Source organism: Schistocerca serialis, chromosome 1 (genome assembly GCF_023864345.2).
Source record: "Schistocerca serialis cubense isolate TAMUIC-IGC-003099 chromosome 1, iqSchSeri2.2, whole genome shotgun sequence".
Lineage (NCBI taxonomy): Eukaryota > Metazoa > Arthropoda > Insecta > Orthoptera > Acrididae > Schistocerca > Schistocerca serialis.
The window spans coordinates 535,664,868-535,677,730 of NC_064638.1; the positions used below are offsets into that span (position 1 = coordinate 535,664,868).

At 40.9% G+C, this 12,863-nt stretch overlaps 1 protein-coding gene across 1 annotated transcript in view; it reads right to left on the reverse strand.

The window, feature by feature from the left end:
- LOC126411812 (acid sphingomyelinase-like phosphodiesterase 3a) overlaps positions 1 to 12,863 on the reverse strand; it is a 1,193,501-nt gene that overhangs the window by 511,155 nt on the left and 669,483 nt on the right. The gene's annotated exons all lie outside the window — the stretch shown is intronic.

The following is a 12,863-nucleotide window of genomic DNA, read 5'->3' on the forward strand; positions in this document are numbered from 1 at the left end:
CTCTTAGTTTCGCAGAGTGCAGTCTACAAAAAAAATTGCTCTGAGCACTATGGGACTTAACATCTATGGTCATCACGAGGCAGAGAAAATCCCTGACCCCGCCGGGAATCGAACCCGGGAACCCGGGCGTGGGAAGCGAGAACGCTACCGCACTACCACGAGTGCGGGCTGCAGTCTACAAATTCTGCTTTAAGGGAAAAGTGAAGTCAGGAAATAAACTTGTTGTTAAGTATGATAGAGTTTCAAACGTGTAAACTGAGATCGAAGTGCATAACCTAGAAATACTCGGCGATTTGCGGTTGTCTGATATTGCGGTGGAAGCTCCAACAGCCTCTTCCGGACACGGACGCGTTGGAAAACGCCCGCTGGTCTGGACTCACAATGGGTCGGCAACTTGCCGCCGAGATCGCAGGAGCGGCGCAAATCTCATTAGAGAGGCGAGTAATCCGGAGACAATGTGCGCGCAGTCATTGAAATTCAGCCCGCGGTCGGAGCGGGTTCTCTGCAGTTTCGTCTGTCGCCGCACAGGGGCCGCACGGCAAAACTCATAACACAGCCGCACAAGGGAGCGTCATTAATAACACGGGCGTGAGGCGGGGCCGTAATGTCTCAGACGGGACTACTCATTAGCTGGCTATTTAACGCTAGAGGGCGGAGACCGCGGGTCGCAGGGACAAGTAAAAGCAGGGATCCACCGCGTGCGGAAATTCCCATGCTGCGAGAACGACCGTTTCGGCTGATCACCGCCCATTGTTCGCCAGACACTTGCTGCCACCCAAAAGACGACGCGATTCGGCGCGGCGAGCTCGCGCCGGCAGCGAGGTGGATTATTCCGTGTGGGGAGTCGGCAGTATCTGGATCTGTGCATTGTAGTATTTGCTGTCGCGCGGGAGTGGAATACTTCGAGACTGAGGCAGTAACGGCCGCGGCGCGAAACATGTAATGCTCGGGAGCGGAGCCGCTTGAATTCCGTAAACTCCTGGCAAAGCCAGGCTGAGAAACGGGTGGGGGGGGGGGGGGGGGGCTTGAAGAGGTCCCCGATGTCTTAAGCCCACCGCATTGGTGTGGCTGCCAGCATTATGGCTTCAGTGGATCGCAGTTCCAGGTGGCGGCAGAATGCTAGAATCTGAAAATAAGTAATATCAGATTGTTCCCGGGTATATTCCATACCTCTCTGATACTAAACATGTACTAGGAAGCGGAGAAGACCTAAGAGCTCCTGTTTGTCATTGCTCCATCCAATGCGTGTACGTCAGACCTCCGATGACGAATAAAACGAATGAAATTTAGAGTTGCTAAGTATATTTGCGGAAATAAATGAATGCGTTATAAGGCTTTCATACCAAATTCCCTTTACATTAAATGTATTCGCAATTGCGATTAAGGAGAACCAGCAGCTGTACAAGGGAATTACGACAGTGAAAATTTGAGGCGGACCGGGACGCGAACCGGGATTTTCGGTCTCACTCGAGCGATTGCTTTAACCGCTTTGGCTATTCATGCGCGAAATCGCGGCCACTCCCAAACTTCTATATCTCGTCGTTCCTGCTTCGCAACCTATACTCGCACACCCATTACGAAATTCTCGTGCAGTGGAGGACGTTTCATGAAGTCGCTGCCTGGTATCGCCGCATAAATTCGATATTGCAGTACCTGTGTTGTTAAGAAGAGCGATGCAGTTTTCCTTGGGAGATGCATGTGTATTCGAAGGGACAGCCATTGTGGCGGCTACTGCCGTTATGAAACTTGTGATAGGAGGTGACCGTTGGCGTACAGCGGAATATCCAGTTACGAGCCCTGGTCCGACACAAACTTTCATTGCCGTCATTCCCTTATACAGCTGATGGTTGTTCGTATTCGCTACTACAAATTCATTTCATGTATTTCATAACGGCTGTTACTGCCACTGTGCCTTTTGCTTTGGAATACACGTGTGTCAGAAAGGACATTGCAGCGGTCTTCTTAAAAACCTTAACCCGGCGAGAATGCAAAAAGGGTACATCAGGGTTGTGGAGGGTCTTATTGACCCTATTTACATTTTTTAAGTTTTTATTGGCACTTTTTAACAAAAGATGTGAACTAAATTTATGAACTATTCATTAATTAAGAGATTTTCATACAAATAAACACCATTAACCGTACAAATGCTTAATTATTTAATTTTTACTTAAACGTCTACAAAATTGTCATTTTTACAGCTCTTAACGTAGCATTTTTTTTAATCTACAAAAGCATACATTCTCATCAACAGTTCAGTGTTTTTGCTATTTACGAGATAAATCTTCTTCGAGCATAAAATGAACAATAAACTTTTAACATAAGCTGTTAATCATCTCTTACCATAGCACATTGTTGGCAGAATGGAACAATGTGTTCTTGACAAACGTACTTATGAGAAACTTCGCAAACATGAGGTGTATTATGATGTCTAGCATAGGGACACTCTTCACAGCTTTTTCGTACACCCTGTACTTCAGCAGTGAAGATTCCCCACTAAAGTCTCTGATTTCCTTACGCAAAGTGATTTGCAGTTGAGACATTTCTTGTCGGGCACTCAAGTGTTCACTGACGATCAAACGTCGTACTGTTTTTATGAAATTACGACGCTTTTGCTTTTTATCGTTATTTAATCGCTGAACAATAGCAGAATTTGTGCTGGCCATATTCAGTATTGCTTATAAGCCAGTCTGAGGACATTTTCTATTTTTTTCTCTCTTTTTGTGCAGCTTACATCATAAGTTGCTGGCAGCTCATCTGCAACGTCAGATTCACCTTTCGCAGAATTATAGAACGTGTTTATCTCTGGTTTCTCTTTATCTCCTGTCGATTCATCGATTTCAGTGTTGTGGTTAAGACTAGAAATGAGCAAAACAACTTTGTTTTCTTTGGTGTATGCGAAACAAGTGAAATATCCTTTTGGAAACCGAACTTAGGTGAGTAGATTTCTCTACCACGAGTTTTGCAAAATCCAAGAGTGATTTGCCTCTTGTTCTTACGCACTGGTGTCACAGAAGTTATCTTGTGTTCTTTCAGCAGATGTAACACTAGTTCATAGCTCGTAAACCAGTTATCAAAAGTCACTTAGCGGCTTGTTTTTGCAATGGATTCACCACATAAACTCAGTGAAAATGGTCCCAGTATGTATTTCGAGGTTGAACATATAGAAATTCTTTGTGTTGATCAAGGCAAATATTTTTATGCCATATTAGGCCGGTTTTGATGGAAAGTATTATCTAAATTTGATTATGCCTTTGAATTCAGGCAGCATTTCATCTATGGTTGTATATACTGCTAGTACATAGGCTTCCTTGCAGTTTTCAACGAATATTTCAGATATCTGAAGTGTTGGTGCTAAGGTTTCCAACAGTTTTCTTTCTTCACGTGTGGATTTATCGTCAAAACAAGGACAGCTTTGAACAAAAATGAAAACGTTGCCGTGTCAGGTGTCAGCCGAAATACTTAAACGCCTCTTCCGCCATCGGTGTTCTGGCTCCCAAATCGATAAACTTCAGCAACGTACAACAAGCCTATACAAGCCTATACAAGCTCGCTTATGGTCATTACCATGATAAACTAAATATTTTCACCAACTTCAAGCTGCTTTCCTTTCTGCAATTAGCAAATATGTGTATTTCAAGATTATACTAAGCATATTTTCATTGCAAATCAGACTCCAGTAATCAAGCCCTGTCTTTGTTAATCTTGCCACTAAACTCACGCCAGGTACCTGCCTGATGGTATTTTCAGAACGGGTCCGAACATGTTGTTGAGGTGGATTTTGCACCACTTGGCTCCATCGTTACCAAAGTAAAATGAACTGCGTACCTGATTTTCCGATCGCTGGACTAATTCTGCTAACGCAGCCTTGCGGCCAGTATTTTGTTAGCCTATCTTCTTTGTCACTACCTTCACTTGCATCTTGTTCAGTACCACTACTGCCACTGTGTTTACTTACACAATCTTCATTTCCACTTCCATCTCTGGTAAGTCCACCAGCCAACGACGTATGCGCTCAGCCTACCTTCCTTCGTTGTCCAGTTTCACTCAAAACATCAAAAAACATGGAACGTTTACGAAAAAAGATAAATAGAAAAATGGCACAGAAATTGTACTTCGCACTTGTGGAAGGGTGAAAGATACGCTTTTACCGTCAGCACTCGTTTATCTCGTTTCACGGACGGCAGCCGAGTGAGTGAGTACACGCATTAGGGAGGGGAATTCAATAATTACAGCTGCTGAGAACTTCGATAACGTCCAACTGCGCAACAAAGAACTGCCAACAAAAAAAATGAGTGGGGTCGATTTGACCCTACGACATCCTCTCCCGTTAACAACCGATACTGGTCAGAAACTTTCAGTTAAAATGTCTTCCCCTGTACAGGAATTACATAAACGTGTGTACGAGTACATTTTGTGACTCAAGAACGACGACATATGTAAGTTCGGCTCCGGCCGAGAGTTTTGTACAGATACCAAAACCGTTCAGACGACTGCTCGCGTGGAGCCGGAAATCCGGGTTCGAGTCCCGGTCAGGCATTTTTGTCACTCTCATCATTCCATTGTAGAGCTGATGGTTGTTCGTATTTGCTACTGTGAATACATTTCATGTACTTCATAATGGCTGTTGTTACTACAATGACTGTTACTTGGAATATGCATGCGATACTGTTTCAAATTCATTTCCTTACACTACCAATTCAAGCCTTCATAATAAAAGTAACCCTTGTCAACTGTTTTTATTTTCTCGAGTTCAACGCATTCTTGCAGCCATCCCCGAGAATCACGATTTGTCCTGAGTTATTGCAACTCAAAAATTTGGTGGTTCCACACTTAATAATTTCTGACAAAAGCAGTCTTTGTCACACGACAATGGCTTTCTCATGAAAATCAGGCGACAATGCAACATCAGTGTTCATTGTCGCCATTGTAGCATCTGTTAGATTATTTTAGTCTACTCTTTGTGACTAGTGTCTGTGGTTCAGTACTGAATTCCGAAGAAAGAGTTCAGTGGTCTAAATAGGAGAAACCTCAAGAAAGAAAGTAAAATGTAAAAAGAGAAAAATCTCATCAGCGAGGAACAGATGAATTACGTCAGTAAAAGTTTCTCCGCCAAACGTGTTGGAGATGACTGCAGGTAAGCACTCTGTACATTTATTTATGTCCACTAGTAATTTTTCCATATGATCTTCTTGACAGTTAGGTATATACGTAGTAGACGCGGCCTCTGCTCTGTTGGGTTTCATTTCCAAAAGGCTGAGGGGGCTTTCAAACAATTGCTGAACAAACACAACAGCTACTCTGGGAGTTCTTTAGAATGGAGTCAAAAAATCTGTGGACTCCCGTTTGGTTTGTCTTCACTATTGACAATATGAAGAAAGGACATCACTCGAAGTAGGGCGTGAAGAGGGAGCAGGTGAGGGTACCAGTTCACTGTCCAGTACCCCTTTCGCACAGATTTCTTTTTATTATAAGGTTATCGTGACCATTGCTGTTACTACAACAAGGGTACCAGCTTGTAGGAAGGCATCTTTGACGTTTCAGGCAAACTCTCGATGTCGACTACACACTGCGCAATGCCTGGAACGACGGTTCCCAAAGTACATGAGAGGCGAGTGCAGTAACAGGCCTCATTCAGTTCCTCGTTCACTCAGGGATCTTGTTCAACACCACATTTCTTTCCAGAATGAAATTTTCACTCTGCAGTGGAGTGTGCTCTGATATGAAACTTCCTGGTAGATTAAAACTATGTGCTCAACCGAGACTCGAACTCGGTACCGACAATTTGACACTTTAACTGTGAATAAAGTGCAATAATTTTTTCTGAGCAAATATAAAATTCATGTGTCCTTCAAACTCCACTGGGAATTCTCGCACTTGTCGGCTCTTTCTATCTTAGAAAACGTGTCGATGATGTTTTTTTCGAAAATATGACGGTATATCACCAGTATCATACATTACTCAAGATTAAGAAGCCGAAATATTAAGACCACAAAGGACATTTCTCTGTTTTAAATAGTGACAGTCGAACGTTTTTCAGCATATGATTGCCTGTGGAGAGGAAGACAATGGGCTGGACCTCGATACGACTGAATCTGACGACAGTAGTGTAGAGGGTTAGTGAAAGTTTATTTGATCAGTTTTTTGTATGTTTCACATGAACACTGTGGCTGAGTTTATGTTATTAACATATGCTGAAAGACATGAAGGTCAAAGTTGCCCATAAAATAAGAAAAATGTTGGCTTTCCACGAAATGCCACATGTAAAATAACTATCTTCTAAAATGTCAGTAAATAATACTGAAAGCGCTTCATATTTAGTAAAAACGTTAACTTCCGTGTATAAAAGTTCCTTTCATTGACAGTACGATGCAGAGCATATTATGAAATGTAAAAGTATTGAAGATATTGTTTCAGTAACTCAGGACTTTGCCTCCTGCATGAAGATTAATAGTGGCCTGTCTTTCATCTTTTATAAACCAAATCAATTATTTTTTTACTAAATATGGCGTGCTCCCGCCATTCCTTGCTGACATTTTACAAGATGGTTATTTTATATCTGGCAGTTCGTGGGAGGCCAATATTTTTCTTAATTTATAACCAATTTTTTGCTTAATGACCTGCAATATACGTTAATGACATAAACTCAGTTACTTGAAAATGGCGTAAAAGGCCGAAACATGGGTCGTAATTAAATGAACAACAAGACAGTGAAATGGCGGTGTGTTCATTTAAAAATTATTCCATGACAGTTGCTCTGCAACATGAAAAATTCTGTGTATCTTTAACGTAACTTAATCTTTTCTTCGGTAAAAAATTTGCGTGTTATGAGGTTTACCAAGTATAATTAGTGCAGCTCTTGAGTCAGTTCTTCATACTTCCAACAACATTTACTGACAAAAAAGGACGATTTCTGTGAAGACTATAATTTTAAAAAAAAGTTACTCTTAGCTTAACTGAAGGGTAAGTTAGGAAAATGCCATAAAAATGTTTTAAACATACCTAACAAGTAACATAAAAATATAACTGATGGCAACACGATATAAAAATATTTAGGAGAATGTTTCTCTCTCCTTAAAAATGTATATTTTTTACAAGGAGTGTTTTTGTTATGATGACCTCAGTTCACAGGCGTCAGCAATAAGGCTTCATTTACCACCCCGAAGAAATGAAGCTGCGTGCTTCTACTGGATCTAAAACAAAATGACAACCCATCCATAAAATAGAGTATTCTTCTTCTGAAGGGGAACAAGGTGCAACAATGCATGCAGATTCTGTGTAAATGTACATATGAGACAGTGGCTAGGTGGCACAGGAATTTACAGTGTTGTCACACCAGTTTGAATAAGGAAGAACGAAGCGCAGTTTACTGTTTTGTATTGATAATGAAAGTACTACTAAGATTTCTGTCGTAACACTGCTCGATACCCCCCCCCCTCCTCCCCCACCTTCCCCGCTCCTGGAACATGGAGAACAGAGATCTTATTCATTACGGCGTACTCAAGCACTGTGGACGATCAGAGTGATACGATGCTATAGCTTCAGCAATTACTCGCAAATTTACAGCCTTAGCAGCCAACCCCTCCCACCTCCCTCTCCTTCTCCGCCCCAGCCCGGCACCCACCTGTATAAATTCTCGCAGACGACTATGCAATCATATAGGTATCTGTCAAAGGCCTACGATATAGATTAAAAACATCACGTCACGGAAACCCGTTTCTTCATCAGCAGCAATCCACCAAAATACTACATGCTCGGCAAAACCACTGAGGTACAACGCTTCAGAAAATCGACTTTCATTGATAAAACTTAAATAACGTTCCCTACTTCTCTGTTCACTGCACGACGAGTCGCCATCTCAATTAGCGTATTAACACTGTCAGCACTGTCAAGTTCTGCACATTAACGTATTTTTTAAATCAATGGATGGAACATTTTGCTGACAGGAAATATGAAACTCAAGTTTGTGACAAGACGGAAGAAACAGTTGTATACGAGAAAAGAGGCCTACACAATGAAAAGTAAGAGCAACGGTGACTCCCACCTTCCAGAGAGTGTATAATGAAATCTAAAAGTATTGAAGGTATTATTTCATTTCCTCAAGACGTTGCTTGCTGCGTAATAATTGAAAGTTATCCTATCATTCAAAAACCAAACGCATTTCTAAATACTGTTTCATTTCCTAAACAGTTTTCAACATACTTTACCTTTATTGGGAGAAATATGAGTAACAAGAATTTAATGGGGAAACGAAAGAAATGAACCAACAAGAAACATTTGTATTAGCCCGCAGGTAAAGTAAAAGGGGTATTAATTATTTCGTACCTCCACTGATAATGACAAACACTTTTGGATGAGACTGATGATCAATAAAAATCGTTTTCCTCCAAGCAGAAGCGGCTACAAAAACTCTGAAGAAGCCCTGTCGTGTTTGCGTACCATCTTAGAATTCTCTTACGAGGCCGAAAGGAACACTTCAGATACAATTCTAATGAAATTAAAAACAAAACTGACAACAGATGCAAAGGATTTGTAGCCAAAATCGTTTCGAACAAATTTCTAGTCAAATTAAGCTCAATAGTTGCAAATGAATTGCTGTCGCCTGAGAAAAGTACGTAGGGTTTTAACTGATAATACGTGTTAATGGAAGATGAGATTTTCTTCTTCGAGATCAATATTTAGTTATAAGACAAACTACGTTTTTCATTTGGGAAACGATTTTTGAACCAACTACCGTATAATAAACTAAAGGGCGCTCGATATCGGCGTCGTAACATTGTGTGGAACGTAGGACAAACGTGGAAATAATAGAGGCTATAAAATGCGAACGCCATCAATGTATTCCTAAAACAAAAATTATGAGAATTTTGAGAAGAAGGAGCAGGGAGAGAGGGGAGGAACAGCAAAGGCTGTAACAGAATGGCTGTACCTCTAATAGAAGAAACTACGAAATGTACGTTAAACTGGCCACCATAAATTGAAGCCAGAACTGTTTAGTAGAACTGTTTAGTTGAGATACATACCTTCACACACAAACTGGTGTTGTAACATGTTAGTGGGCTCAGTCATTTCCTTGTCTCAGTAGCTAATCGTTGTTTCAGAACAGGATGTGGTTCATTTGTCGAACGTTCATTGTCGAAAATTGCCCCATCCACTAACGGGATAATCACCTCTGCAAGTGCAGACCGATTATCCTGCCATTAATCCTGGCGTGGAACAGATGCGCGCTCGTTCCTTGTCGCAGTGGTCTTTAGCAAGCTGCATTACTAAGTAGCTTGATGAAATCGCGTATAATCTTCGTTAAACCGCCGTACTCGGTGGCCTTTCTTTAAGTCTTACGTTTGATTTCGTGGCATCGTCTATTTATCAATTATTATTCTGCTATATCAGTTTCTTCTATAGAAATTGTATAGAACAATAATGTGGATGAACCGCGCTGTTGGCACTCATAGTGTACAACCCGCAGATGAGTGCAGCTTTTGAGTGCATAATAACTACTACGCCATTCAGTAACGATTAAACTTTGAGAACTGATCGAATGTTAGCTGCTGAATGTTCTGAAGGCAAACATTTTCTGTATAGCATTGTGTCAGTCTATGGATCTCGAAACAACTGTGAAGCACTCGTATTATACCTGTTTTCGGGTCATGTCTTCCGACTGGTTTGATGCAGCCAATCAAGAATTCCTCTGCTGCGCTAAGTATTCAGTTTTTTTTTTTTTTTTGTTGTATCCCAGTCTCGTTTCCGATTATGAGCGGCTGAGTATGATACGGCGGTGAGTCGATTATCGCTTGGTCTTTAGGGCCTGATCACATGGTTTCCTTTTTTTCCTTTTCCAGTCTCTGTCTTTCCTCACAGTTCTGACCTTATATAACTCCCTTTAGCACCGTGGATGATATTCCCCGCTATCTTAACATGTCCTATCATTTTATCCTTCTTTTGTCAGTGTTTTTTCACCGATCATACAGCGAAAATCCTCACACGTCCACCTAATTTTCAATATTCTTTCATACCGCACATCCCAAACACTTCGATTTTCTTCGTTTCCGGTTTTCCAATAGCCAATAAATCACTACCACCTAATGTTATGCTCCGGAAGTACATTCTCAAAAATTTGTCTCAAATTAAGGAATTTCATACAAGACTTCTTTTTGGCCCGAAATGTCCTCTTTCCTTGTGCCAGTCTGATTTTTATATCCTCTTCCTGCGTAGCAGATTCTGTAGCTTCAGTACCTCGTCATCACCAAAGTTGACGTTAAGTTTCTCACCAATCTCATTGCTCCCACTCCTCAATATTGTCGTCTTTCTTCGGCCTTCTCCCAGTCCATAAAGTACGCTCATTAATTTGTTCATTCCATTCCACACGTCCCATCATTTTTATTCTTCGGTTTCATGAAGGATAAAATCATCAGCGTATCTTATCCTTTCACCCCGAATTTAAAGCCCAATCTAGAAACATTCTTACTCCTACTGACCTAAATCTTAGGATGAATTTTATAAAGGAGATTCTATTATCCATTGTTATTCGAATGTATAAAGAAGAAACAATGAGTCAGAAGCACACAAACATTTTTATTGCTGATATCAGCATTTTCTTTCCGTTATTATCCTCCAATTGTGCAGAACTGTTTCTGGCCAGATGTCACTTCTTTTGTGTGGAAATGTTGATAGGAGGCGAAGTTTCAAGTTCTCCTCTCTAGGTCCAACTAAGTCCTCGGTCAAACATTGTTCGCTGTCCACCCATGCCTTGATGCTTTTACAAAAGGTAATTTTGATGCTTTTGCTAACGGTAATTTCTTGACTGGATGTCGCGAGTACATCGTTCTATGTTCGGTTCTCACGTTCTCTTATATGTGAAGTATCCCAGCTCGAACGGCTAAAACCGAATCAAAATGATAAAATCGAAGATGTATCGCTTCCTCCGGCATGCAAGGTTATTTGTGTCTGGAAAACTGCATTTGCGTACTATTTACTTTTATAGTTAACGAATTTAAAACTACAGAAACACACGCAGTTAAGGAAACAACATCGTGCAACAGACAGGTGGGATCAGTAGATTCACATCACTAGTGATAGTAGTATGACCTCCGAAAAGCTATGCATTTGCAGCCGTTACAAAGTGATACATTCGAGAAAATAGGTTACTGTGTGGTCATACCTACTTACCTTATTCCTTTGAAGTTAGAATGATGTGACTAAACACAGAGGAGTGGAGTCGCAATTCGCTAATGAATCACTTAACGATGCACCATTAGACTGTCTTTCTGTGTATCGAATTTTTACTCGTCAGTTATCGCGCTATTGAAGCTTGTAGGAACATGTTGATTACGTCTTAAACAAATCCTTACTTCCCTTACAAGAACGTGATGTTAATACAACTAAATATGTTTCGCTCACAACTTCTACGTACATATACTTGCAAGTAATTGATGACAAGTGGTTCTGCAAATTAGCAGTAGACTCAATGTGAAACTTAAGATCGGAAAGATGAGTTGGGATTAAACCCATTTGATGAAAAAAGAGGTCAAGAAGAAACGCTCCTTGTTAATTCATTCCAGACATTGTGCCTGTATTCAAGTGATCTGCTGATACACTTTTGGTGTGTTCGTATCGTTAAACGACGGCTTTCCCAAAGGATCTTGATTACGAGCTTTCTTACCTACTAGTGTTTGTCACTCAGTGATAGCTATTTCTGAGGATCTCGAAACACTCCTTAGTAATCGCTCTACTTGACGTTAAAACTGGAAATTAGTGTAATGTCACTTGGTTGTGTCTCTTACTAAAGCAAGTTAAGGTCGTACTCGCGACAGTTCAGAACCTTGGCAATTTCAAATGTCTGTTTCAATGGACATTCCGGACTGGATGATGACATTAGCTTACCGGATCTCGTCAACGCCATTGCTACTTTTTTGTACAGCACATCAGTAAAGTGGCTTCTCAGATGGACAATGGAGAGTAAGTTGTGTTTATAAAGTTCCCGAGGTGCCATATGATATTGTTATTTAACAGTTGACCACGATTCATTGTAAATACCTGCCCACCACAAGAAATTGATGAGTCCGTTGCCTTTTGACTCCACAAATGAGTTAACAGTTCAGTCAATGGCGGCAGTCACTTGGAGAAAGTAGCGAAGCACCCTTGGAGAATCCAGAATGGGAAGCTCCAGTTATTGCCAGACGTTATATGAAATTTTTTCCACATAGTCATTTAATTTTGCTGATCCCTTACTATGAAATTTAGCATACTTTAATTTGTATTAGTATTCTTCTGCGCACTATTCTAGTCAAAATTTAGAAGCGTGGTGTATCCAGTACAACGTTTAATGCTCTGTCCATAACTGTAATGTCTGTCAGGGCGGGAATGTGTGACGTTTCATCACAAAAAAGGTGCTTCGCAGTTGTTTAAATTGAAGAATGTGATAACTGTAAATACATTATAATCACAACGCCAAGAAGGAATCATGCAACATAAACAAAATTTGTGATTCTTCTATTTCTCCCGGTATACTTCATGACCAAAGAGTTCACAGGTAAACAGCCGTGTGTTAGTGTCAAACGGGCACAATATTTCGGCAAGCGGCCACGTTGCCATCATCAGCTGCGCTTACGAACTGAGCGCCGAGTGAAAACAGCATGTTGGGCTAAGGCCCATGTCGTTCGAAGGTCCGAAAGATTCTTTCCTCATTACTGTCTCAGCTAGGGGTTTTCAAACATGATGAGTTTTTGGACATGCGTAGTGTTTCTTTGGTTAGTATAAGTGCGTTTTGTTAGTGTGTTATGGGCGTGTTATTGCTTGAATTGGCTGTTAGAAGCGAGTTTGGGTTGTTTGAAATTAATTTCGAAAGCGTCGTTGCCTAACGATGAGAT